At 50.4% G+C, this 26,690-nt stretch overlaps 1 protein-coding gene across 2 annotated transcripts in view; it reads left to right on the plus strand.

The window, feature by feature from the left end:
• GAS7 (growth arrest specific 7) overlaps window positions 1-26,690 on the plus strand; it is a 218,192-nt gene that overhangs the window by 31,014 nt on the left and 160,488 nt on the right. Inside the window, exon 1 of one of the 2 annotated variants that reach the window (XM_046674962.1) lies at window positions 3,346-3,455. The exons of the other annotated variant lie outside the window; for it this stretch is intronic. The gene's annotated coding sequence lies outside the window, so the exon portion shown is untranslated. Of the gene's footprint in view, window positions 1-3,345; window positions 3,456-26,690 lie in introns of those variants that run through there. 2 annotated transcript variants of the gene reach the window in all.

Here is a 26,690-nt window from a genome sequence, read left to right on the forward strand (position 1 = left end):
GTGATTGGCCCAGTGGCATGGATGAACCCGTGCAGTCCTAGAGTGATTGCTGTGGCTTGGGGTGCAGCGGAGAGACTGCTAGATGAGGAGTTGGGGTTCACAGGCTCTAGGGTGCCTTTGTCTGCACTGGGTGGGACATCTTCTAATCCTTCTGAGCTGCAGCTCCCAACGTCTGAAAAACAGGTCGCTTAAACTAGTTGGTCTTTGAAGTCTCTCTCAGCTCTGCAGGATCCTGTGACAGTTTGACTTAATGTCTGTGTTTTTGTTTTTTTTTTAAAGATTTTATTTTTTTTCCTTTTTCTCCCCAAAGCCTCCCGATACATAGTTGTATATTCTTCGTTGTGGGTCCTTCTAGTTGTGGCATGTGGGACGCTGCCTTAGCGTGGTTTGATGAGCAGTGCCATGTCCGCGCCCAGGATTCGAACCAACGAAACACTGGGCCACCTGCAGCGGAGTGCGCCAAGTTAACCACTCGGCCAGGGGGCTGGCCCCTAATGTCTGTGTTTTAAATGGACAATTGGAATAGGTATAAAACCCAAAAGCAAGCAAATAAAAGTACCCCCAGACTCCAGATCTCTGCACATTGCTTAAAGATCCATCCATTTTTTTCAAGTGCGTTTTTAAATTGAAGTGCAACTTACATACAGACAGTTGTTCAAATCATTAAGCGTATGGTTTGATGAATTTTCACAAACTGAGCACACTCATGTAACAACCATCAGACCCGGACGTGGAACCAGCAGCCCAGAATCCTCTTTTCTCCACGTCAGTACCTCCTCCCAAGGGGACCACAGTCTTGGCTTCTAACCCATGCATTGGTTTTGCCCATGTTTGAACTTACCTTAAACAGAAGCATCAGTAACTGTTCTTTTTGCGGGGGAGGGACGTCTGACTTTTCCTCAACGTCGCGTTTGTGAGATTCGCCCACATTTTGCGTAGTTCATTCTCGTTGCTGTCTAGCACGTCACTGTACGAATACACCACCAATTATTTATCTTCCTCTTGGACACTTGGGTTGTTTCACTCGATTATGAATAGTGCTGCGATGCACATTCTTGTGTTCCTGTTTTTGGTGGCTAAGAACTCCCATTTGTGTTGGGTATACACCTAGGAGCAGGATGCTGGGCCGTGGGCTACGCCTATGTCCAGCTTTGGTGAATACTGACAAATGGTTTTCGAAAGTGGTAGTCCCCATTTCTGTTCCCACCAGCGATGTCCGAGATTCGTGTGGTTCTGCATTTTGTCTGCATTTGCTATAGCCGGTCTTTTTAATTTTAGTCATTTGGCTGAGTGTGTCATGGTCTCACCGTGTATGTCTGCATTTTATTTTTACCTCTTTAATTAGACATTTTCCAACATTTTATTATGAAAAATTGTAAACATACAGAAAAGTTGCAAGAATTTTATAGTGCCCATTCCTGTGCTGTAATCTGGATTCTGCCGACAGTCTTTTATTATGTGTGCTTTATCACATATCTATCCTTCTGTCCATCCGTCAATCTTAGTTTTTTGGGAGGCATTTCAGAGTGAGCTGAGAGCATCAGTACACTTCACCCTAAATACTCCAGCAGACACAGCATTAACCACAATACACTGTTTACAGTTATTTTATTCTTTTGAGGTTTAATTACATATAGTCAACTACACATATCTTGTGTCATTTGTTGAGTTTTTGACAAATGCCTGCACCCTTGCAGCCCCAAACCTTATCGAGTTACAAAACGTGACCATCACCCACAAGCCCCTTTGCTGTTAGTCCCAGACCCCACCCCTCCAGAAACAACCATTGCTCTTATTTGTTTCCCACTCTAGATTCACACTGTGGTTTTAATTTGCATCTTCCTGAGGACCAGTGATGCTGAACACTTTTTAATATGCTCAGTGGCCGTTTGGGTTTTCTTTCTTGTAACCTGTCTAAGGATGACTTTTAAAATTTGGAGGAGTGGTGAGGGAAAGAGTCCGGGTGGTAGAGGGGACCAAGAGTGTACTCCTGTAACAATATTATTCCAGTGTCTGCTGTTAATTGAAGGTGAACTCTCACACCCAGTAAGATTTCCCAGCAAGGAAATGCTGATTTGTTAAAAACTCATCCAAAAATTGGATAGCGTGGTGAAATTTTTAAGCCTGCGTCTTGAAGCCTTATCTTCTAATCATTTCCACTTATATAACTTTTTCCAGGGAGTGTCATTCTAGCAGGAGAAGGCAGAATCATTAGCAGATTTATAGAGAGATTTGACCAGCAGCTGCCAGAGGAAGTGGGACTCTGAGCTGCCGGCGCTCGTGTCAGACTCGTCCTCATCCTGAGAGGCGAGGGCGTTGGCGCAGGGACGCGTGTGCTCAGGGAAGTTGACAAAAATGGATCTTTAAAAAAAATCATTTCCCTGGTCAGCTGCAAGTTTGCCAGGTCTTGCATTTCAGGGCCTCGGGCGCCATCCCCACCCCCCGGAGGCCCTAGTCTCTGGGTGTTTCCTCCTTCTCCCTGGGGTCCTGTCGTCTGGTCCTGCAGCTGGGCACATGTGGCCTCGCTGTGAGGAACGGGCTGGGTAGGGAGCAAAGTGAGGTCACCCAAGTCCTCCCTTAGCTTTCTGTTTCTTTTCAGGTGTCATTTTGTGAAGGAGCTACTGGTTAGGGGAGGTGGTCACCAAAATGTCGTGATGCCCCAGGCCTCCCAGAGAGAGTGTCCTCCGGCCGTCAGGTCCGAATTGCACCATTGGAGGGTGTATCCATAGGGGCCGGAGGGGAATCATAGAGCTGGTGGGGAATTTAAAGAATGGAGCATTTACAGAGATGTGTTGGGGGCTGGTGAAGCATGCCCAGGGGAGGCAAAGCGGGGGAGCAGTGATGGAAACTGGAGAGAGATGTGGAGCTGGAGGGAGTCACAGCCCGCCGACAGCCCGCAGAGAGGGAGCTGGTGCCAGGGCCCCGGCCCCCGTCCTCCTGAACTCTCACCTCCACCCTGGATCTCCCATTGGCTGAAGTCCCCTGGAAGCCAGAGCGCAGGGGCGTCCTTGGGTGCAGTCGATACAGGTCACCCTTTGGGGCAGGGAGCAGGCAGGAGTGGGCCGGGGTAGACCCTGACAAGCGGAGAGTAGCCCGGAGGTGTTTCCGGACCTTTATCCCGTGTTAAAGTGCAAAAATATTTCCTCTGGAGAGTTTGGAAGGGAGCCTTGGGCTCAGAACTGATCAGAATTCAAATTCAGACATGGGTGCAGCTCCTGAACTCGGAGACCCTTCCGCTGCCTGGCTTCGGTGGGGAAGCGGTGGGAGAGGGGCGCTCGGGGGGGCAGAGGCGCCCTAGCGGGACTGGGTTCAGGAGGCGGGAGAAGCCAGAATGAGCTCCCCAGGGTGAAAACACAGAGAAATCTGCTGACCGTGGAAACGGCATCGAGGACCAAAGGGGCACGGATGTGCCAGGCAGGAAGGAAGAGTCGGCTCGGAGGTGGAGAAGCAGCCAGGTCAGAGGTGGAGTCCAGGCTCTGGGCGGGCTCGTGGGCCAGGGAAGGAGGTACAATGGCTGGGAGCAGAGGGCTGTGGAATGGGCTGAGCTTAAGCCAGTTGCTGGTGGGGGAGAGGTTATTCCCTGGGAGCTTGACTCCTGGCGATGTGGTGCTCATCCGTGGCAGTGTAGACGGTGGTTCAGAGTGTAGACTCTGGAGCCAGGGCGCTGGGTTCTTCGGCCACTTCCTAGCTGTGAGACTGTGGGTAGATTACTTAACCTCTCTGTGTCTCAGATTTCTTATCTGAAAATGGGACTCGTATACCATCTACCTCATAGGGTTGTGTTGCGGTTCAAATGGGTAAATAGACATAAACCTAAAAAGAACGCTGAGCACAGAGAAACCAGGCAGTCGGTGTAATCGAGTAATATGGTTGTTATTGTTAAAGATACCATTGCTTGGGCCCCATGAATTAAACCAGCATCCCCTGGAGGTTGGGCCTTGGCGTTAGCAGATTTTTAAAGCTCCCTGGGTGTTTCTAGTGGGTAGCGAGAGTTGAGACCACCGCGTTATGGTTTAACCTCCTGGTTCTCTGACACTGTCCCAAAGGCCTAAGTGGAGCAGTTTTGGGGTCGGGGTGGGAGGAAGAGAAGAGTGTGGTACCACCAGAGAAGAGAAAATGGGAGGGAAGCCATGATCCAAACTGATCCTGATCCTCAAGGAAACTGCCTGGAGTTAGCTTGTTGGGAGGCTGGCCGTTTGTCACAGAGGCAGCTATTGGAAGCTCAACAGTCATTTACAGGTTAGTATAAGTAAGTTTACTAGGACCTTCAGGGTCTGAATAGGGCGGAGTTAGGAGAGAGCTTGAGGGCATGGGTGTCAGAAGGAAGAGTGTTGGTGGAAAGGAGGTGGAGAGAGAGGAAGACTTCTAGTGAAATGCTTTCTTTCTCATCTTGAAGAGTTACTAGTGCTGTGGGACTTAGGAGTAGAGATTCCCACGATGCATTGTGGAGCTGGGTTCTGTGAGTGTGTGTGTGTGTGTGTGCATGCATGCAGATGGGGTTGATGGTGGCTCCACCTTTATAAATCGTTTCTCCAGGGCAGGTCTCCCTGGGACACAGTGCCGCGAATGTCTCTTTTCAGCTGGAAGGAAGATGTCTTCTGGCTGGCTTGGAGCATCTCCTATAGGCAGCATGGGGCAGTAGTTAAGAGCACAGGGAACCCAAGGGGATCCAGCTGGGTTTGAATCCTGGCTCGGTCCCTCTGGCCTGTGGCAAGCTTTTCAGACCCCTTGATGCATCAGTTTCCTCATCTGTAAAATGGGCATAATAATGGGACTCGTTTCATAGCATTTTTGGGAGAATTAAATGTAGGAGTTAGTACATGTAAATGATTTAGAACAGTGGTTCATAGATTTTCTTATCTAATTATCTTTTTTTCCTACTGATTTCTCATGGGAACCTTCTGACGAAGTCTACAGGTGGCCGCTTTGCCATTTGTGCCCTGCTTTGGCCTGTTTGGCTCTCCTCGCCTTGTCCTTCCATCCCCCAAGGCCCCGCTCCAGGAAATCTGGCTGATCACCCGACTCCTGGAGCCTTGCTTCCTTGGGAGGGAGCACCTCAGGGACCGCCCTCAACGGGCAGGTTTTAGGCGGATGAGATGAGATGGAGAGGTCCTTGGAGGCAGGGACTGTGTCTCTCTCTTCTGCGATTTTTAGCAGGGTCTTTTGTACCCTGTGCAGTGATGTATGAAGCACTAAGATTTGGGGTCCATATACTTGGGTTCTCATCTCGGCTGTGTGACCTTGAATGAGTTGCCTTGTCTAGGTGGGCCTTATTTTATCATGTGTGAAAATTAAGCTAATGATACTGGGGGTTGTCATTGTTAAGAGATGAATGTATGTGAAATCAGCTCCTCACTGGGAAGTGTTATTATAGAAACTCAGGGTGCTATTATTAATCCTGTATTCCCCCAGAAGGCATTAGCCGATGCTGAGTGCACAGTAGTTTCCCAATAAAATCCTCTTGGGGGAGTTGATTGCTTTTCAAAGTAAACTGATTTAGCTTTTGTTTTGATCTGCCTATCATGATGTCCCATCTGTCATTTTGGGGGAACCCCCCCTCCCCTTCTGGTGGGACTTGTCAATTAAGGTAGGTTGCTAAGCTGGGAGGAAGTTACCAACTGCCCCCTAACTGAGGAGAGTCCACCTGGAGAGGATAGCCAGTCGGAGGCGAGAGATGGCACCCTGTTCACAATGAGTGAGCCCCTTGAACCAGTCAGCCCTGAACTCCACTCAGTGTTACAAGCTCATAAATCCCCCCACCCTACCCTTTCGGTTTAAATTTGTAGATTGGATTTCTGCCACTTGCAACTGAAAGTCCTGGCTCTCTTTTCCTTCTCTCCTGGAAGACAGTGATGATCTCTCTTGTCTTCTCAGCCAAGGGGTAAGAAAAAGAGTGTTGTAAGTAAAATGTCACGGGAAGATTTTATTTCAAATGCATATATAGTATCACCCCATAATCAAATGCTATGCTACCATTAAATGATGTAGAAGAATATTTAATAAGGCAAAATATCACTAAGGAACAATGAACATGTGTTAGTTTTGCAGTTAGAAAACAATTTTTTTTTTTTTGCTGGGAAAGATTCACCATGAGCTAACATCTGTTGCCAATCTTCCTCTCTCTTTTTTTTCCCGCTTCCCAAAGCCCCAGTATGTAGTTGTGTATTCTAGTTGTAAGTCCTTCTACTTCTTCTATGTGAGTCGCCACCACAGTGTGGCTACCGACAGATGGATGGTGTGGTTCCACACCCAGGAACCAAACCCTGGAACCCAGGCTGCCAAAGGGGAGTGCACTGAACTTTAACCACTAGGCCATCAGCACTGGCTCAAGGAAACAATCTTTAAAATAAGTTTTACAGGGGCTGGCCCTGTGGCATATTGGTCAAGTTTAGTGCACTCTGCTTCGGCAGCCTGGGTTCACTGGTTTGGATCCCAGGCACAGACTTACACCACTTGTCAGCCATGCTGTGGTGACAACCCACATACAAAATAGAGAAAGATTGACAGAGATGTTAGCTCGGGGCGAATCTTCCTCAGCAAAAAAAAAAAAAAAAATTACATCAGGAAGTCTTATAAGTCAGAACTGGGGAACCTCAGCACCAGCCTGAGGCCACAGGTTTCTTTCTTTTGTTTTCTTTTATCAGATGCTTATAAAACACATGCTATGTGTCAGACGTTCTAACTCTTTTAATCCTAACAGTGACTTCATGAGGTAGGTTCCATTATCCCCATTTTACAGGTGAGGAAACTGAGGCACAGAAGTAGAGTGACTTGTCCACAGTCACACAGTGACGGCGCCTGGATTTAAACCTAACAGCCTCCCTCCCAACTCAGCTCTGCACATCTGTAGTGTGCTGCCTCCCGCGGGCGGGGATAGAGCAGCTGCTGTCTGAAAGGAGAGAAGTTGTTTGTTGTTAAAAGTCCCACTACAACAGAAGCATTCAATTACTCTTTTTTTTTCCTTGAGGACTTAATCAGTTAAGGGAGAGAAAGAAAGGAAAGAGAAGGAAAATAGAGAAGGGAGAGAAAGGAGGGTGACAAGATGGAAGGGGAGGGAGAAAGGAGAGAAGAAGTGAAAAGATGCAGAGGAGTGTGTGGGGTTTGGGGTTTGAGGGTGATAGGGAATCGACTATATATGTCACAGCTGACATTCTCTTGGGTGTTAGTGCCGGACCCCTGTTAGGGCTCTCCTTTGAAGTCTTACTTAGTTAATGACTCTTCCTACCTCTTTGTCTTTCTAATATATATATTTTTATTGTGATATAATTCACATAACACAGAACTCACCTTTGAAAGTCTAGAATTCAGTGTATATTCACTATTTAATTCTAGAACATTTTTATCACCCCAAAAAGAAACCCCATACCCGTTAACACTCACTCCCCCTCCCCCCCCCCCCCCCAGCAACCATTGATCTCCTTCCTGTCTCTATGGATTTGCCTATTCTAGGCATTTCAAAGAAATGGAATCATACACTCTGTAGTCTTTTGTGTCTGGTTTCTTTCACTTAGCATGATGTTTCCAGTGTTCATCCATGTTGTGACGTGTATCAGGACTTCATTCCTTTTTATGGCTGAATAGTATTCCATTGTATGGCCAGAACACATTTATCCATTCATCAGTTGATGGACATCTGGGTTGTTTTCACTTTTTAGCTATTATCTATAATGTTGCTATGAACATTTGTGTACAAGTTTTTGTGTGGACATGTTTTCATTTCTCTTGGTTATATACTCAGGAGTGGAATTGCTGGGTCACATGGTAACTCTATGCTTGACTCTTTCTTTTTTCTTTTTTTTTTTTTTTTTGGTGAGGAAGATTGGCCTTGAGCTAACATCTGTTACCAGTCTTTCTCTTTTTGCTTGAGGACGATTGTTGTTGAGCTGACATCTGTGCCAGTCTTCCTCTGTTTTGTCTGTGGGATACTTCCACAGCATGGCTTGATGAGCGGTGTGTAGGTCTGTGCCTGGGATCTGAACCTGTGAACCGTGGGCTGCAGAGGCGGAGCACACTAACTTAACCACTATGCCACCAGGCCGGCCCCCTATGCTTAACTTTTTGAGGAACTGCCAGACTATTCCTAGCTCCTTCACATCTAATCCTTAAATGCCATTTATAGAAGGATGCAAAAATATAACTTGGTGTCTTCATTGCTTGGCTGCAGTCTCTTAAAATTCTGAGGTGGGATATTAATATGCCCTTGAAAATAGACCCTCTTCTGTTGAAGCTGATGTGCCGTGTGCCAACCTTCTGGAGCAAGAAGTTGGCTGTGGCTTCATCCAGGCCAGTGGTGTCATCCAGGCCCCTGAGGGATGCAGCATCCTGAGAGAGGACCCCCCCACGGTGATCCTTGACCAGCAGTAAAGGGTCATCTGAGTGATCGGGTCAAGAATGGGCTGGGTTAACCCAAACCAACAATGCCACTCCCCAGAAAAGTGACCCCAGCACCAAAACGCAATGGAGAAGTTAAAAAACAGTTGGTCCCGACTCCCTCTTCCCCGAGCCCCTCCGTCAGAAATGCCCATTCTAGGCGATGGAAGGTCTGTGCAAGCTTCACAGGTTAGCAGATGTGCTCACGCGTGGGAGGTACCCGGTCCTCACGGCGGTCCTTGAGCCTGGGCGAGCCCTCGCTCCGCCCTCCATCCTGATTTCACAGCCGAGCCCGCGGGAGGCCCCGAATCTGTGATTTGCTTCAGGCTGGGAAGTGGCGGTTAGTGAGGGACAGACTGAGCATTCAGACCTTATGACCTGGTGTTCTGCACTCCTTTATGATGAGCTCTTGGCAGTGTTCACACTCGTTTTGAAATATAGATAAAGCTTCTTTGATTATTATTATTATTTTTTAAAGAAATGTGTTAGTACGAGAGTTGGAGCTTGGCTTTCGCAAGCTTCCATAATACCATGGTTGGGTCTCCGGCTGAGAGAGAGGAACGGCTGTGGCCGTGTGCCCCCGCTCCCATCTGTGCCCAGTGTGTTTTCACAGGTTTATTTTCTGTATTGATGTGTGTGTGAGAAACTTACCCCTCTTGGCTGGTCCTAGAGTCGCACTTTGAGCTGTATGAGGAAAGATATTCCTGTGACTTTAAATGGGGTCGAAAACCATCTACAGAAACTTTCGGAAGTTTCTTTTTGTCTGAGTGTTTTAAAAATCCACTTAATTGAGGTTGTGAGAAGGTGTTGGCCAAGTTTCAGAAGCAGTTGTGTGTTTTCCACTCCTCTGTGATTAAACACATGGACACATACCACCCCCCGCCCCCACCGCCAAACCCCACTCTATGGCTTTGCCTGGATGTGTGAAAACACCTATTTATTCGTAAGCCAAAAACCAGGCACATAGTGGATCTGGTGCAAATAGGATGAACAAAATACCTTAAAATGTTTTAAAGCTAATTGGGGAGGAATGGAGAAATATTTTGCTGTTAACACATTAAAATAAAACCCCAAACAAAAGTGAACCGCGTGAGTAAGCATGGGAAGAGGGCCTTTTGTCTTCCTCCTTATCGAAATTCTTGACTTAATGGGTAAATCTCAATTTAGCGTGCCCGAAGGAGCATAAATTCTAAAATAGCAGGTCCTAAAAGAAGGAATTTTTATTGTCTCGCGGCAGGAAGAGGAATGTCTTGAAGCTGTTCGCCTTGACTGCGGTGGAGACCGTTTCATCCTGAGGCTGTCAGTTTCCAGCCGCGGTGCCTCAAAGCCAACCGGGCCTGGAGGCACCCCGAGCGCCTGGGAATCTGCATTTCTGGCAGGTTCCCTGTGACGCTGGTCTGCGGTCCACACGTTGAGTTGCGAGGCTCTGGAGCATTTTGCTTTGTGAAGAAGGATGTGACGATCAGTGACAATTCTGCAGCCTTGGCCAGGACCCGTTCCCAGGGTTCTCTCTGGGGCCTCTTTTCTAGGGTTGCCCTTGGGAGGTGGGCACAGGGCTGTAAAGGACAAAAACAGGCCATTTCCTATCCATATTTTCCATTTAACACTAGTTTTGGTCACAAATACATTATTTGGTTACAAATACCGTATAAACCTGGATTTATCAAACTCAGTTCCTAACGTTTAGGACACCGTGATACTTTGTTGCAGCTGTGTGGGGGCACTTTTGTAAGTGAACTTCCCGAGTTGAGGGGGTTCCAGGTGCCTCCTTTGCCACAACTCTTTGCGCGTGTGTGGGTGCAGTTTCTGAATTTGTCCTGTATGGTCACCATGTCCCTGAGGAACTGGTGGGTGCAGGCTCCAGGCTTCTGTGAGAAGGGGCTGCAGGTTCAAAGGGCCTGGGGCTCACGCTCTGGACCATTTGTAGGATGATCCTGGCTTTGGACCAGCAGGGGTAAGCTCTCATCTTTGAGGCAGTTGTCCTTGCCCCCATAGAGACGAAATAATGTGCCTCTCCACTTCACCGAGCCCAGGGCTTTGCTCCAGCATTACACCCTTTGAGGGCTGGGAAGTGGCCTTCATTTCTGGGGGGTCTTAGAAGGCCTAGCTGCCCCCTCTCCCCAGGTGCTGACTCCCTGGCTGCCCAGCAGCCGGTGTGGTGGTACCCTGGCAGGCACAGAGGACCCCCTGGTACCTCTCTTCCCCACACCAGGATCAGGCCACAGGTTGGGCTGCTGTACCTGTGGCCCCTCAGCTTGGTCCTGGGGGCCACGGTGCTGCTCAGCCTCAGTGCTGAGTATGTGAGAGTGAGAGACCATCAGGGCCTGGGCGGGGCTTCGGCGTCTGGGTCTACGGCCTTGAAACTTTCTTCCACGCCTCTGCTGCCTCCTCCCTTAACTGACTTTTCTAATGGTGGGAGGGGGACCCCTTCTGGTCTTAAACACTGCCCAAGTTTCCCTGAGTACCTTTCACTTAGACTAAGCTGGGCATGACTCGCTCCAGAGGAACCTCGGGGTCCTGTTGTTCCTTCTGTGTACACACCCTTCCCAGTGCTTCTCTGATGCACAGACATTGTTCGCTTTCCCTTGGGAGTGTTTTTGAGCTCCCTACCAGTGCTTGTCCTCGGGCCCCTGGCAGGCACCCCGGACACCAGGTGCTCGCAGGCTTGAGCGGAGCAAGGCTTGGCCAGCGATAGGCTGTGGGTTTTCTGTGGGTCTTCCACGCTCTGCCTGGGGGAACTAGCCTTTCTTGCATCATCTTGGTGGAGTGTCTTGGCCATAGCTTAGAACTGCTTTTTGGGACCTGGCTGTGCATCTCCGGAAAACATTCATGATCTTTGGTACCAGGTGGCTTCTGTCTGGGCTCTCCCCACTTCCTCACCAAGGTGGCCGTCTCTGATTAGGGGTTTGGTTTCCAGAGGATTGTGGTCAGGAGCAGGCAGGAGCTGTTGATCTGGCCAGTTGTGTCAGCCGTATGATTTTCTTCTAGCTTAAAGAAAGATTATACGTTTTCTTAGAAATTCAGTTCCAAGGATGTTGATTTACAGCGACATTTCCCAGACATTTCCTTACCTGGTATTCGGGGTTCTGCAGAGATGGGCCGCTTTGGGCTGATCTCACAGCTGTGCACGGCATTCACTCTGGTCTGATGGACCCAGGGCCCCCAAAGTGTGTCCATGGAATGCTCTGGTGGGAGTCATTCTCTTCCACTGGGGGACGGTGCCCCTGGGTCCGGCACTAGCGGATAGGCAGAGGTTCGTCTGTCCTCCTGGGCCCCTTTTGGGGGCACTTTGGCAGCCGTGGTGAGGACCCATTGCTGGCTCTGTTAGGGACAGTGAGGGGTGCAGGTGGGCCCAGTGGCAGATTCATCAGTTTGGAACAGGACCCCAGAATGGAACCAATCACCAGCTGCCCGCGGCCCTGGGAGTCCTTGGAGCTGTGAGAGGCACCCATGATCACCTCTCGAGTGGGCCGAGGGGCTGCCGCTCCCAGAGCACCGCCTGCTTCCTCCAGGCAGCTGGAGGGTGGAGCCCACCGCACCCCTTCTCAGCCATGGGCAGGTCAGGTCGGGCGGGGACGGGGCTGGGCCTCTCTGCACCGCCTCCTTGTTGGCTCGTTTTTCTTCCATGTACAGCAACCCTGACCTCGACGCCCCTTTTGTCTGTGGAGCCCGACCGGCACTGGATGAGCTTGCCCGGGCGGCCCAAACAGAGTCGCACAGATGGGGGCGCTTGAACAGTTGATTTTCTCACAGTTCTGGAGGCCGGAAGTTCGAGATCAAAGTGGTGGCAGCGTCGGTTCCTTCTGAGGCCTCTCTCCTTGGCTGTGGATGGCTGTCTTCTCGCTGTGACTTCACGCCCTCTTCCCTCTGTGTGCGTCTGGGTCCTGATCTCTTCTTATGAGGACACCAGTCATGTTGGATCAGGGCCCACTCTAGTGACTTCATTTTAACTTAATTCCCTCTTTAAAGCCCCTCTCTCCAAATACTGTCACATTCTGAGGTCCTGGGGTTAGCACTTCAACACATGAATTAGGGAAGGGGCACAATTCAGCTTCTAGTACCCACTCTATTATTCTTGTCTGAACCCAGTGAGTTCAGACGCCTGCCTGTGGAACTGTACTCCTTGATCAAGGTTGCATGCAATTAAAGAAAATAATAAAATTTGTCTAAGTTTGGAGTATATTGCGGACATCTGTGAATCTTTTTCTATAGGAATTATGATTGGTTTTAGTGCTCTCCTTTTGTGTTGTTTCCTCTTTTTTAAACCTTTAAAAATATGTAATTACTTGCTATATGCTTACTATATAGTCTGTTTTATTGACTTTATTTTGTGTTTCTTCAGATAGTTTAAAAGGTTTCCAATCGGCTTTTAGTTCTGGTAGTTATTTTGGTAACTACTATACAACTTTATAGTATACTCCATCCTTGTTTCTTTAGATGTGCTTACTGACTCACCACTGTGAGCTGTGACAAAATTATTCTGAAGAGTGATAATCTTAACAAAAATAACTAAGATTTATTTATTTTTATTTATTTATTTATTTTTGGTGAAGAAGATTGGCCCTGAGGTAACATCTGTTGCCAATCTTCCTCTCTCTTTTTTTTTTTCTCCCCAAAGCCCCAGTACATAGTTGTGAATCCTAGTTGTAGGTCATTCTAATTCTTCTATGTGGGACGCCGCCACAGCATGGCTTGAGGAGCAGTGCTAGGTCCATGCCTGGGGTCTGAACTGGGGAACCCCCTGGGCTGCTGAAGCTGAGCACACAAACTTAACCACTCAACCACGGGGCTGGCCCCTATTATACTTTATCTTTTTTAAAAAATTTAAAATTTTAACCATCTCCTCAACCCTGAGTTGTAAGGTATCTATTCTACACTTTTTAAAGGTGAGGAATTCGGAGAGAACTTGCTCGAGGTCACTCGGGGTAGTGTGTGCAGAGCTGGAACTTGACCTGGGGTGTGTGATTCCACAGCCCTCCCCCAGCCCTGCTTTGTTAGGCGTGCACGTATGGGGTAAGCCCTCCACTGCCCCGCTCCCTCCCTTTTATTTCTTTGGAGCTGGGCTCTCTGGAGGGGAGAATTCAGAGCTGCAGATCTTAGGGGCTTGGGCCTGCCCTAGGGTATCTGCAGGGTCTGCTCAGGGCCGCCCAGGCACTCATTCAAACAGGGGCTCTACACTCCCCTCGGTGCCTGTGAGCAGCCTCCCATGGCAGGAAATTCCAGAGGTGAGTCGGGGCCAGGGCCCTGGGGCCACCACCATGGGTCTCCAGAAGCAGCCTTTTCATAGCTCTCAGAGGGGCCTAGCTGGGTGTCGGCTAGGGCGGGGTCAGCCCGGCAGCCAGCAGTACTGATGGAGACCCCTCTGTATGTGCCTACCTCTGCTTGGGGGCCCCATTGAGGCATGTGCGGTGGTGACCAGGATGGGCCCTTCGGCTTCAACACCTGTGTCAGCAGTGGCATGGACATAGAGGGGACTCAGAAACTCTTTTTCCTTCAGTGTGGTAGCACAGAGGGACAGGGGGCAGACCCCACTCTCTACTGCTTTCTACGCCCCCAGCCTTCAACATCCCATCTCCACCTTCTCTCGTGACACCCCCCACTTCCACCACTGCCCATTCTTCGGGGGACTTCTGGTGAGGGGCGCCTTAGCACCTGTATCAGCCAGGCTGCAACCGGAGAAGCCGAAGCAGGTGAGACAGATGTAGTTGTGGAGAGATATGTGTACATTTAGACGTACACACGAGGAGGCAGAGACACACGTGCACCTGTACACAGAGACACGTGTAGACAGACACGTTCATAGACACTCACAGTGCATGGAGACACATGTACTCAGACACATACACATAGACACACAAATATATACATTTTTAAAGAAAGTTTTTACAGGGAGTTGGTCTTATGCCATGGTGGGGCTGGTTGAGCAGTCTCTGTTAAGCTGTTGTCTCCACGTCTGATGCTGGAGCTTGAAGCCCACAGGGCAGGCAGGGTCAGGAAAGGAAGGTCACAGGCTGGAACCCCAAGAGCATGGACTTAAGTGGCCCCTGCCCTTGGTGGCACGGGCGTCCCACAGGAGCCGGGTCCTTTCTCATGGAGCGAACCACACGCGCCCGGCCCAGGAGCGGAAGCAGCTGAAAGAGGGTCTGGGGGCCGGTGGAGCAGTTGCAGCCTCGCCTCTGCTTCATGCTGGTGAGGCGACTCAACACGTCAGCCACCGCGTGCGTGCGTGAGCTACAAGGTGGCTGCTGCTTCCCTTTTGCCCTCCACACCTCCCAAGCATCTGTGAATGGTACCCCCTAACCAGAACACGCGGGAAGGTGAATTCTGGGAAGTGAAGTTCAGCCTCGCTGAGTCGACACCTTAGAAATCCGTCACACCACAGGAGGTTGGGTGCACTGGTGGGAATTCGACAGGTCTGGAAGTGAAAACGACCTGAATTTAGGGAAATTCTCTGATCTGTGCCTCTTCCGTGACGGGGGAATCGTAATTGTAACGCCCTCTTGTAGAGGATTTTTCATTGGAAGGATTCAATGGAGTTAGGATGTCAGGTGTCTCGCGTTGCTCCTGGAACTAGGTAAGAAATCTCAGACCTGTCACAGTTCTCGACACCAGGAACGTCATCTCTCCCTGTCATTAAGTTTCACTCTGTCCCCTCAGTAAATGGCTTCTTCACATAGGGCTGTATATTCCCTGCATTCCTAGGAAGTTGATAATTCTTGAATGAAATTTAATTATGTTTTAAATTGGTTATTGGTGATATAGAGTTCCAGCGGGATGTTGATAAATAGTCATGTTCTGTCTTTAATGGGAATTCCTCTGAGGTTTCCTCATAGCTCTGATACTGGCTGTTGGTTTTAGATAGCATGTATATTTTCTACTTAGCATTTTAATATCCTTTTTATGTATGTTTGTCTGTGTCCTCATGGAGAGAATAAGATTAGGCTGGTCCTAATACCGAGAAGAGGTATTTTCGAAGCCACCAATAGACGTGGAATTTTATCAAATGGGGCCTTGTCAGCATATTTTGTGATGATCATACATTTTTGAAATATTAATATGATTAACGGTATTAATAGATTTTCTAGCAAAATGGAGTAGATTTTCTAGCAAGTTGAAGTCTTGCTAACTCTGTGGAAAGCACATGGGACAGAGTGTCTGGAAATCTGGGTTCTGGTTCAGTTTGGTTCTTGATTACAAATGTGAACTTGGACAAGCCATCACGTTTCATTAGTCCCTTTAGCAAATATCCCACAATAATGTGTCCGCATTTGTTGAATGGGTGTGGTTAAGCTCTCCCTCCCTTCCTTGCTGGTGAGTTAGGAGGATAAAGGTAAGTCAATAGTTCCTTCCTTTTCATTTATTTAAATGCTTTGCCATCTGTCAAAGAACTGTGGAAAAAGTGTCACATGAGGGGCTGTCGTGATCCCACTTATTGTACCATCATCAACTAAGAATCCGTTTGTTCATTCATTCATCCAGCAAGTATTTATTGAGTGACTGTAACGTGCTGGAAATTGTGCCAGACATGGAGAATCCAGCAGTAAACAAAGTAGACCAATTCCTTGCACAGCAGAGCTTACGTTCCAGGAAACCAGTGAACGCTTTCATATTTGTGTCAGCTAAGTGGTAAGTGCTATGAAAGTAGCTAAAGCTGGGAGAGGGGTGGAGAGTGGGGTACGTTGTGGGGAGGTGTCCTTTAAGTGAGGTGGTCGAGGAAGACCTGTCTGAGGTGACATTTGAGCAGAGAACTAAATGAAGACAGTGAACCAGCCCTAAGGAGACCTGGAGAAGACTGCCGGGGCGGAGAAACAGCAAGTGCAAAGGCCCTGAGGAACAGCAGCGATGCCACTGTGGCTTGAGTTGGGCAAGCAGGCAGGAGAGGGAAAGCTTTTGAGGTCTGGGAGCTCGAGGGGGGTCAGATAACGCAGGACCTTGTGGGCCATCATTTAGGTGTGAAGGGATGCCTTTGGGGGATTGTGAGCCGGGAGTGACGCCATCAGGTTTCCGTCCTAAATTGATCACTCTGGCTGCCTGTAGAGAATGCGTTGAAGCTGGCTCTGAGTCGAGGCAGACAGACCTGAGGGGATGGTGGCTCAGTCTAAGATGATGGCAGCGGAGGTGGCGAGAAGTGTCGGATTTGGGTCCATTGTGAAGGAGGCGCTGACAGCGTTTGCTGATGAATTGCAAGTCGCATCGTAGAGACAACCACTTGGCTTTTCCTGTGAGAGGAAAATGTGTCAGCCACCCTTGTACGCTCTGGGGCCATCTGGCCTGCATTTTCCACAGCCCTGTGGTGCTGAGTCCGGAGAAACTCTCGAAACCCCCAGCAACTCTCCAGACCTCTGGCTGGACTGAGAGACGAAAATAACTAAGGGGGTTTGATGTCCTGGGAGAAATTCTGTTCTGAGGCCAAGCCCAGAAACACACTCCACGGTTTGATCTGGTCCACAGGGGACGTGGCTCCCCACACACCCCAGCCTCCCCGTGGCTCATCGGAGCTTCGCTCAGAAAGGAAGATGAGCGAGCTGGCCCCGGGCCACCCAGTTACAGTTGGCGTTGCTCATAGGAGACCTCGCCATGGGTGACATCGTGATGAGTTAATAAAAGACAGACAACATTTGGGAGGCATTTGCTTTGGTCCGGGGTGTCTAGTCCTCCTCAGACAGCCTTTGTGCTGTTACGGGCTGAACCCAGCCCTGCTCCAGTGGGCCAAGTTGATAATTTATGTCCTTGCTCTTTAAACTCTCCCCCCATCTCTGAACTGGGAAAAGTCTCGTCTATCCCTGAATATTACAGCTTCAAGGCTTCCCCGCTGTTTTCTGCTAGTGTTCCTGCCTTTGATCTTCTGCCGAAAATTTATTTGCTCCCCAGAGCTGAGCTCCGAGCAATGCAAACCCCTGCCTTGGCTGGCGGGCACCCCCATTGCCACGCCACCGCCCCACTTCTGAGGCCTGCGGCGCCCGCACTGCGTCTCGCGTGCTCCTTGGGCTCGGAGCTCAGAAGGAGGTACTGGAGCTGTGGGTGGATAGGGTAGAAAAAGAAGGCATTGTGCCTGACTGCTGGCTGATTCCTTCCACGTGGAGACAGGAAAGCACACGTTAAAAATAATATTAAGAGGCGAAATCGGAAACATAAACAAACGTAAACCAGCAGAGCGAGCTGGGGCGCTCCTACTGCTCCCCCGCCTTTCCTAGTTGAGGGGAGCTCGCTCTGGCCAGCTCAGGGCCTGGCCTTTGCGGTGGTGAACCAATCTGAGTAATGAGCAGGGGGACAAAATTGGGGAGGTCTGGAAGGCTGCTTTCAGGAAGGAGAGAGAAAGAACTGACCCTGAAGGTGTGTGTGTGTTTGTCTGTTGGAGAAGGATGCCTGTGGAGGAGAAAGAGCAAAGCCGTGGGGCGTGGGAGGATTTTAAAGTCCCTTGGAGAAAGGAAGGAAGGAGATTTCAGCAACGTTGCTGTCTGTGAGTCAGAGTGAAAGGATAAGAAGATTTAAAGTTTTGCTACGTGTTATGAACGAAGCCCTTACCACCCCTTTTTTAAAAGGGACTTTAAAGATCCAATTGCTTTGAAAATGATTTTGGCTGCCTGAGTGATGTTTGTTTGAATGTGACAGCATGCCGAGACTGAGCCAGGCTGTGGAGACAGAACTTGGATGGTGCGTGACCGTCAGCTGTGTGTGTACATGTATGCCGGGTGGGGTGCCGTTGAAGGATGGTCTGGAGATCAGAATTGCTGGGCGTATGGTCATGACGTTTAACCTTTTGAGGCACTTGCAGGCTGTTTTCCACACCTGCCTTACAGTTGTACATTCCCCCCTGAATGAGGGTTCCAGTTTCTCCACATCCTTGCCAACACTTGTTATTATCTATCTATTCGATTATAGCTATTCCAGTGGGTGCGAAGTGAGACATCACTGTGGTTTTGAGTTGCATTTCCCGATGGCTAATGATGTTGATCATCTCTTCATGTGTTTATTGGCTGTTGGTAAAATAGCTTCTTTGAAGAAAGATCTTTTCAGAGCCTTTGCCCATTTATTTTTTAATTGGGTTAAATAACAACTGTCTTTTTATTATTGAATTGTAAGTATTCTTTATATATTCCAGATAAAAGTCCCTTATCAGATAAACAATTTGCAAAAATTTTCTCTCATTCTGTGCGTTCTTTTCACTTTCTTCATGGTGCCCTTTGACGCACAAAAGCTTTTGATTTTGATGATGTCCACCTTATCTATTTTGTGTCTTTTGTCCCTTGTGCTTTTGTTGTCATATCTAAGGAAAGAGTGCCTAACCCAAGGTCATGAAGATTTGCACCTGTGTTTTCTTCTAAGCCTTTCATAGTTTGATCTCTTACATTTAGAACTTAGATCTCTTTTGAGTTAATTTTTGTAAATGGCGTGAGAAAGGGCCCAGTGTCCTTCTTTTGCATGTGGATGTCTGTTGTCCCAGCACTGTTTGTTGAAAAGACTGTCCTCTCCCTATTTTATGGTCTTGGCACTTTGTCATCCAGGCTGCTTTTAGCTATGCTATTATTTAAGTCACTGGGTGAGGAAATGTCTTCTCACGTCTGTCTGCTGACCTGCAGGGAGAAATCAAGGGTCATTTACATTAAAAGATGATTTCATTTGGAATTTACAAAAAGATTTCAGTTAAACCTTTCACTGAAAATGAAAATAGGCAACAAACAGTGCTGTCGAATAAATGTCAGTGACGAAGCACTGAGTTTTATTTCCAGGCCCAGTTAAGGGTGAGTCAGGGAGGCACTTGGCTTCAGCTTGCTTTGGAATTCAATGGTCTGTGGAAAGGACACCAGAGCTGGTTGCATCAAGAGTGGGAGCCCAGGCTGTGGGTTTGTGAGCACCAGGAACCTCGTGTCCCCCCCCCCCACAGTGGCTCCTTAGTGGCAGGAGGTCACTGCAGGGACAGCTGGGCAGAGAGAGCGGTCCTCTGTGGGACTCGACACAAGTTGTTTCTTGGCCGTGATTTAGGGACGGGGATTAAGGAATTGTTTCCTCTAGAAGCCTCCACCACAGAATGGAATCCTGGAGCGCTGAGGCCTCTGCCTCCCACGTGTGGGTTGGGCGGGGAGCCGCCCCGGAACTGTGGGTGCAGGCCAGGAGGATGCATGCATGGCCTCGTGTGTGACTTGGGGCCCCAGCCCGGGCAGGGCTGTGTGCTGGGCTCCCAGGCCTGGCCCAGCTCCCTGGAAACTGGACCCGCGTCCCCTGCCAGCTCGGCTGCTCCCGGGAGTCCACCCGAGCTGAATGGCCGAGAGCAGAGGAGTAGCTCAGCCCCAGATGTTTAGAAGCCTGACTCACTGTTTGTGCCTGTGCTGTCGAGAGCTTATGTGGCCCCAGAGGTGGTCCTGGGATTGGCTCAGAGCTTTGCGTGGTTCTGGTGTTTAATCAGCATTTCCAGGGAGAGGCCTGCCGTTCCAGGATTTACTCAGTGCTTTCTGCCCTGGTCCACTCAGCCTGGTTGGAACTTGCCCGGTTCAGGGGCTTGGGGGGCTGGAGCGGGGGCTGCCATCTGGGAGGGAGTTCAGTCAGAGCTCAGGGCTTAAGGGATTCTCTGCCCAGGGCCAGCGTTTCCTTAGGTTCAGGTTAGTGTCTCTAAAATCAAAGTTCTCAAGGAAGGGTTTTGTGTCCTCTGCCCTGTGTTGCCCCTCTGGGAGTGCACAGTTGAAATGCCTTTAAGGGAGCTGGGTAGAGCTGTTGATGCTGAGGGTTCTGGAGCAAAGAAGAGGGAGCATTCCATGCAGTACCTGAAGCCCAGGTCTCCTGCAGACCATGGAGCCAGTTAGCGAACGCGCCATGCTCTGCCCTGCCAGCCCTCAGCTGGCCCAGCATCACATGGCAGGCAGTGTGAGAGGACTACTCAGTGGCCCCTGAAAGCAGGTGTCCCCCTGATGCTGGCCGGAGCTGGGTCCAGGGAGGGGCTTATGGAGGCACTACTGCCTTCTTCCTGGGGCTCCCTGAGTCACTGCTTCTTAGTCAACCCCAGCTTTGGGGCTAATTGGGGGCCACAGATTCAGATGTCAGGGGCCAGGCAGGTCACTAGGATCCGAGGGATTATGTGCCATTGGACACAGGCAGCATCAGCTAATCACGGGTGCCTCATGCCCAGCTGAAAATCCCAATGCTCCCCATCTTGTTGGTAATGTTGGTAATTGATCAAATTAGAAACAGCAGCAAACAGTATAGTGCGCTGGCCTGGATTCAGCCTTCAGGTCACAACCCCCTCCCTGCATAGACAGGTGGTGACTTGCCCAAGGTCCCCAATCCAGTAAGCAGCCTGCACTCACACCAGGTTTCTAGACTGCCAGCCTCTCTCAGCCTGTCTGGGCCACCGTAGCAGTACACCCTAGTCAAGGAAACAGAGTCCCGATGGGGCTAAGGAAGATCACCCAGCTTAGTCAGTGGCGGAGCTGGGATTCAAACCCAGCTGGCTCTATCCACTCTGCTTGCTTCGGCAGGATATTCTCTTCTCACAGCTCCACACTGGGATTGGCTCCTAAACCTCAAAATGGGGCTATTGATTGACCTGTGAGCAGCTTCCCCAAATTCTGTGGACTTTTCAGGAACAGGAGGAGATCTTGAGGGTGTGTGCGCGTGTACATTTCTGTGTGCACACATGTGGGTGTGAATTCACACCCATTCAGTATTCGCAGGTTTTCTCCCTGGACTTCGAGGAGTTCCCGCTGAAGGGAGAGAGTTGGAGCCAATACATTTCCCTGTCTGAGAAGCAGCTCCCCCTTTGCAAGAAAGGCCCGTTTAACCTGTGCCCTCCCCGAGTCACTGGGTCCATCGCTGCTGGCGAGTTGGTGTCCAGGGCACCTGAATGGTGTCTCCAGGCTGAGCTCCTGCTGTGGGTCCCTTGGTGAGCCAGGGGACACATGGGTCCAGGCCACAGACTGGCAGCAGCCACAGCGGGCTGGCCCTGGGCGCTCAGGGAGTCCACCTTGTCCAGTCGCCTCTGGCTCCGGGTTAGGAATCCAGTGGGAGGTTGGGTGTGTGTGAGGGTCAGGGGAGCTCGTAGGAAGTGTTAATATATAAAGCAGGGTGGAGGGGTTTCTGAAAGATTTACGAGCTGAATATTTTCCGGATGTTTTCATGGCCCTTTCAGGCTGCTCCAGAGGAAAGCCAGTGGGACTTAGGCTCTGTGCCCCAGTGGCTCCCCGCTCAGCCGACCCCTCGCACCCTGGCCTCATTCCCAGCCCCCACCCTGACCACATCCCCATCCCCCTGTCGCCATTCACTCCCCTCTTTCATCCTACTGGGGAAGAAAGAACAATCTCCTTCCTTTCTTCCTTCTTTTTAATTGTATTGTCCATGCAGTTTTGCAACTTGTTTTTTGCTTTAAATGTATCATTTATTGGATATCTTTCTATGTTGGTAAATGTATCAAAAGCATTATTTTCAGTGTTTGCTATTAGTTCACTGTTTGGATGAATGATTTGTTGTTTATAATCCCCTGGTGATGGACACTGAGGTTGCTTCCTTTTTTTTTTTTCCCTTTCTATTCTTAAAACCCCCGAAGCTGACGTTTCTTGTGTCGGCATCTTCTCGCGCTGAGAATGGTTTCCCGGGAACAAGAGGGCTGTTGCAGTTGACATGTGCATTTATGGTGTGCATTTTGACGTGGCTGCTCTTCAGAAGACGCCCCTTGAGGATGTCTGATGCCCCTGACCCAGACTGGGATCTGTGGGCCTAGAGGGAGCTTTTTTTTTTTTTCTAGAGAGAAAAATGTGAAAGGAAGACTGTGCTGGCATCGTATTTGACCGAGGTCCTTAGGGGTCACCGTGCCTGACACCTTCTCCCTCCTCAACACTTCTCTCTTCTCAGTGTCTTGCTCCTGCCTATCCTTCCAGACCCCCTTCCAAGAAGTGGGCTTGTGTCGTAAAGAGTACACTGGCTTTGATGGCCAGGGTCCAGATCTTGATAGTTATTTAACTATCTAAGGAAAATCTCATGTCTTCTTGGTGACTCTGTTTTATAATCTTTAAAATGGGGACACTTGGCTCAAAGAATTATATGCTTGTTAGATATGGGTGATGAGTAACTGTTTCTTTATTCGGAGGCCTCCCCGACTTCTTCCAGCATACCTAAATTCTCTTCCATCTGCCTGAACCCTGGCATTACCTGTAACCCTCATGTGTCACTTAGTCCATGCACGGTACTTTCATGCTTGCAGACTTAAGAGATGGGTGATTCGAATCTTTGAGCACCTAGCAGCGGGCCAGGCTTTGCCCTCAGACATCCAGAAGTCTTGGACAAATAAAGTCAGAATCACCTATGCCTCTTGCGGCTCTTTCTATCAAACTAAAGGGGGCCCTTCATGAGACCTTTTGAGAGGGGCGCGTCTCTGCCAGCAGGGGCTTGTGTGGGGTGCATGGGGTGTCTGGGTGCCTTCCTTTGGGATTTGGCAAGGAGCCGTGTCATGGTGGGAAGCTCTTGCCCTCCCTGGCCTTTCCCGTTGGGTCTCATTTGGGAGCCGTGTGTGCGAGTTTCCGCCCAGCCCCGCAGTGCGAGTCAGGGCCAGTCTGCCCCTTTGCTTGTCAGCCTTCGGCTCGGCTTCTCCTTGTCAGAGGCTGTGCAAGGCCCCGCCACGAGGGGCCGGTCGGAGCCGGGAGCCATGCGAGGAGCCCTCTTGGGCACAGTGACGCCTCTGTTTCCTCCTCCACCTTGCCAGGGGCCCCCATTCACTGCAAGGAGAGTCACGCATTCCCCCTTGAGATAAGAATAGAGCCCAACTGTGCCCCAGGACAGAGTCCAGCTTCTTCAGCCTGCCCTCCGAGGCCTGGCAAGGGCTCCCAGATGGTACTGGCATGAGTGGGCCCTGGCTGCCTGCCCCGCCAGCCTCTTGTGCATTGTGTGGCTGAGACACTGGCTACAGTGTGCGTGCGTGCCTGCCCAGGCCCCCCTGGAGACCACTGTCTCCAGACTCTGCTTAGGATGGAAGGGCTTGGCCTGGAATTAGCTGCCCAGGGTTCTGCTGTGCCCCTTCCCTTCCCTGGGGCCTCACACTCCACCCTCCCAGCTTTGAGACCTCTTACGAGGGGCCAGGCCTGTCTATTCCTGGAAGCGGGGGAGTAGAACCCTTGTTTGGAGTGAGGAGCAAGCTCCACAAGAGGGCCGGTGGCTCGGTGTCGAACGCAGGAGCCTGGGGACCCCTGTGGCCTCCTTCTGCAACCCCAATGGACAGGAACCAGGAACTGGCAGGGGCCACAGATGTGTGGGTGATGAACGGAGTTCTGGGGCTCCCACCCTTAGGCCCACCTGTGTCTGAGGTGGGAGCTGGAACCGGCTTGCGTCAGTTCAGCAGCAGGACTGACCCAAGAGCTGTTACGCAGACACGGCACATGGAATGTTCCCCGGCTCTCCTTGTGCTCGTGTTGGGTGATCCCTAGTGAGCTTTCGAGCCTTCAGATTCTAAGGCAGGGCTTCTCAAACTGTGGCCCCTGGACCAGCAGCATCCACACCAGCATCACCTGGGAACTTGTTAGAGATGGACGTTCTCAGGCCCTACCCCCAGACTTGCTCAGTCAGAAACCAGGAGTGGCGCCCTGCAGTCTGTGTTGAGCATGCTTTCCAGGGAGTTCTGATGCCTGCTGAAGCTCCAGGACCACTGCTCTAAGTAAGGCGTTGGAAAACAACTTTCAGTGTGTTCCCAGGTCCAACAGGTGATTCAAATTGAGGTGATTCAAGTTGAGGGCCATGGCAACCTGGAGGGCATCTGCCCCACCTAAAATCATTCAAATAGAGAGAAAAATGCTTTGTTTGAACCTGGAGTCTTCCATTCAGCCTTAAAAGGAAAAAAGATCTTCAACCTGCACAATTTTACGTGTTACAACCCTGTGAAGATGTGTTTGGGTTTATGGGTGAAAAACACTCAGGTTCGTGGTGGTAAATAACTTGTTTGTGCAGTGGAGGTGTGATCAGGAGGCAGGGTTTTCCACTGTGAGCTGGGGCTTTCCCCCAAAGCCACATTCAGCCCCCAGGTCAGCAGGTGAGGCTACCCCTTCCTGTGGGGGCTCCTGGTGAGCCAGGCCCCAGGTGGCTCCCAGCCCGATCTGAGAAAATGCCTGTGTTTTTGAGTATTTGAATAGGGCCACACATGAGCCCAAGAGTTTGGGAAAGTGCCTTGCGTGAAGGGTGTCTGCGTCCCTATCTATCTCAACATAGGAGGGCTCCTAAAAGATGCTGGCTTGGGCGCCAGCTACTTTTCTAAGGAGAAAGCACCGTTTGCCAGGCTCCAGTGGGAAGGCAGGGTGAATGAAAACACTGGAGGCTTTAGGAGTTTCCGAAGCACCGGTGGGTCTGGGAGATGCACCACTGTTTACAGATGGGAAAGGATACCCTCGGGGGATTCGGGTCACACAGCCAATGAGGAAGTTGTGTCCTCTGACGTTCTCCCTCCGTCTTGCCAACTCGGAGGGCCGAGGCGCTGACAGCCTTCGGAGAGCGGTGCTTTGGCTGGTGCTGTTTGAGTGTGGAAGTGTGTGGCTGGCCCCTCGGTCATATCTCAGTGCCGTTGTTGAGAGGGCAGGCTGTCACCACGTGTTTTTGGGGGCTTTGTGTCAGGGACCCCCAGAGCTCCGGGCAGCCGTGGGCCCACCGCCTCCCAAATCTTCCCTCATGAGACTAAGTCTCTGGTTTCTCAGCTGACTGTGCTGTGCCCTGGGGCCGGTTTTGAGTTCTTTGCTGGGGTGCTGGTGACACCCAGGAATCTTCTGGGCTTCTGAGACTTCGTCGGAAGGAATGGGGTTGGAGAAGCACAGTGGACAGGCCCACGAGGAATAAGTAAGCAACGTCGGCAGTGCAAACGTCCTTCTTCAATACCTCCGTACTTGTACTGACCCTATTTTCTCAACCAGTGAACAGGCCTATGGCCTTCACAGGTGGAGAGAGCATTTTAAAACAGATCTGTCGATTCAAAAATATTTAATAATAGTAGACAGCATGTACGTAGCACTTACTATTTTTCAAGCACCGTTCTAAATACTGTATCTTTATTTGTTAACTCATTTAATCCTTGCAACAAGCCTATAAGTATTACCAGGCCCATTTTACATATGGGGAAACCAAGTCACAGAAAAGTTAAATTTCTTCAGTGTCACCTAGCCAGTGACAGACCCTCTCTCTCCAGAGCCCATGATCTGAACCACTGGCTGCCGGACCTGTACTCCTTCCTCTGTAGCCCGATCCCACAGAGGGGCGTGGAGGACCCTCCTCAGCCCCTGCAGCTCGTCATGTCCCCCGTCCTTAACATATCTGCACACTTGGTTGATAAGTAGGTGGTTCTCCGGTTTGGGGATCCAGCAGGCTTTGATTTCAGGTGCCAGTTGCCGAGGGGAGGAAATGGTGCAAAGCGATGGGAATGGGAGGAGGGGTCGGGAAGAGGTGCCCATAGCCTCCCTGCCCTGTGGGCCGTTCTCCTCTGCCCCCAGCTGCCCATCTGTGAAGCCGCTGAGGAGGGGAGGGCTCAGAGCAGCTCTGCCAAGAAGCGTCATTGTGCTTTTGGGAACAGACCTTCAACTTGTGGTCTAGGGATTGGGTCCTGGTCTAGCTGAACCATCTTCTCAGGTCCTCACAGCTTTGGGAGGAATGAGACTGGAAGAGTTGATGGGAGGGCAGAGAGAGGTGGACGTTGGCTGGGCCAGCTCCTAGTGTCTGTTTTTTCCCATTGGTGGCTGTGTTGTCCACTGGGGCCTGGGCCAGCACCGGTCCAGCTGGCTCACAACTGGATGCAGAGTGGGAAGAGATGGAGGGTCCAGAGTCAAAGGGACTGCCATGGATGTGCACCAAAGGTCAGCCTTGACTTTCCTCCAGACAGGAAAAGCCTTCGTGCTAGCTCACTTGCAGTTCTGGTGGTTAGTGCCGCTGATAAGCGAGTTCCAAGTTGTGGTCGGAGGAGCAAGCTGCCAAACGGGTTTGGTCCTCTGACTAGCCTACGTGTGACATCCTCCTCTGCTCATCCTCTGCCCCTAGGCTGCCAGGGGCCAAGGAGTGAGCGCAGCCAGGCAAGAGGAATCAAAACCTGCCCAACAGAGATGCTTAGATCAGAGGCGAGGGCAGCCTGCAGGGCCCACTCAGTGTTGGTGTTGGCACTTTGGAGAAGATGTTGAATCTGAAGCACAGAACAGACAAGTTAGTTGATAACGCCCTAAAACCAGGAGATGCTCTGGGATGGCGACCCGGCAAGGCATAAGGGCATTCTGTGGGCACCTTCCAGAGGAGCCACTGAGCTGTGGTTTCTGGTAGCTGAGAAGGGAGCAGTTCTAACTAACCCAGGTCATGGTGTGATGGTGGTGATGGGGGAAGGA

The sequence above is a fragment of the Equus quagga genome, chromosome 11 (genome assembly GCF_021613505.1).
Source record: "Equus quagga isolate Etosha38 chromosome 11, UCLA_HA_Equagga_1.0, whole genome shotgun sequence".
Lineage (NCBI taxonomy): Eukaryota > Metazoa > Chordata > Mammalia > Perissodactyla > Equidae > Equus > Equus quagga.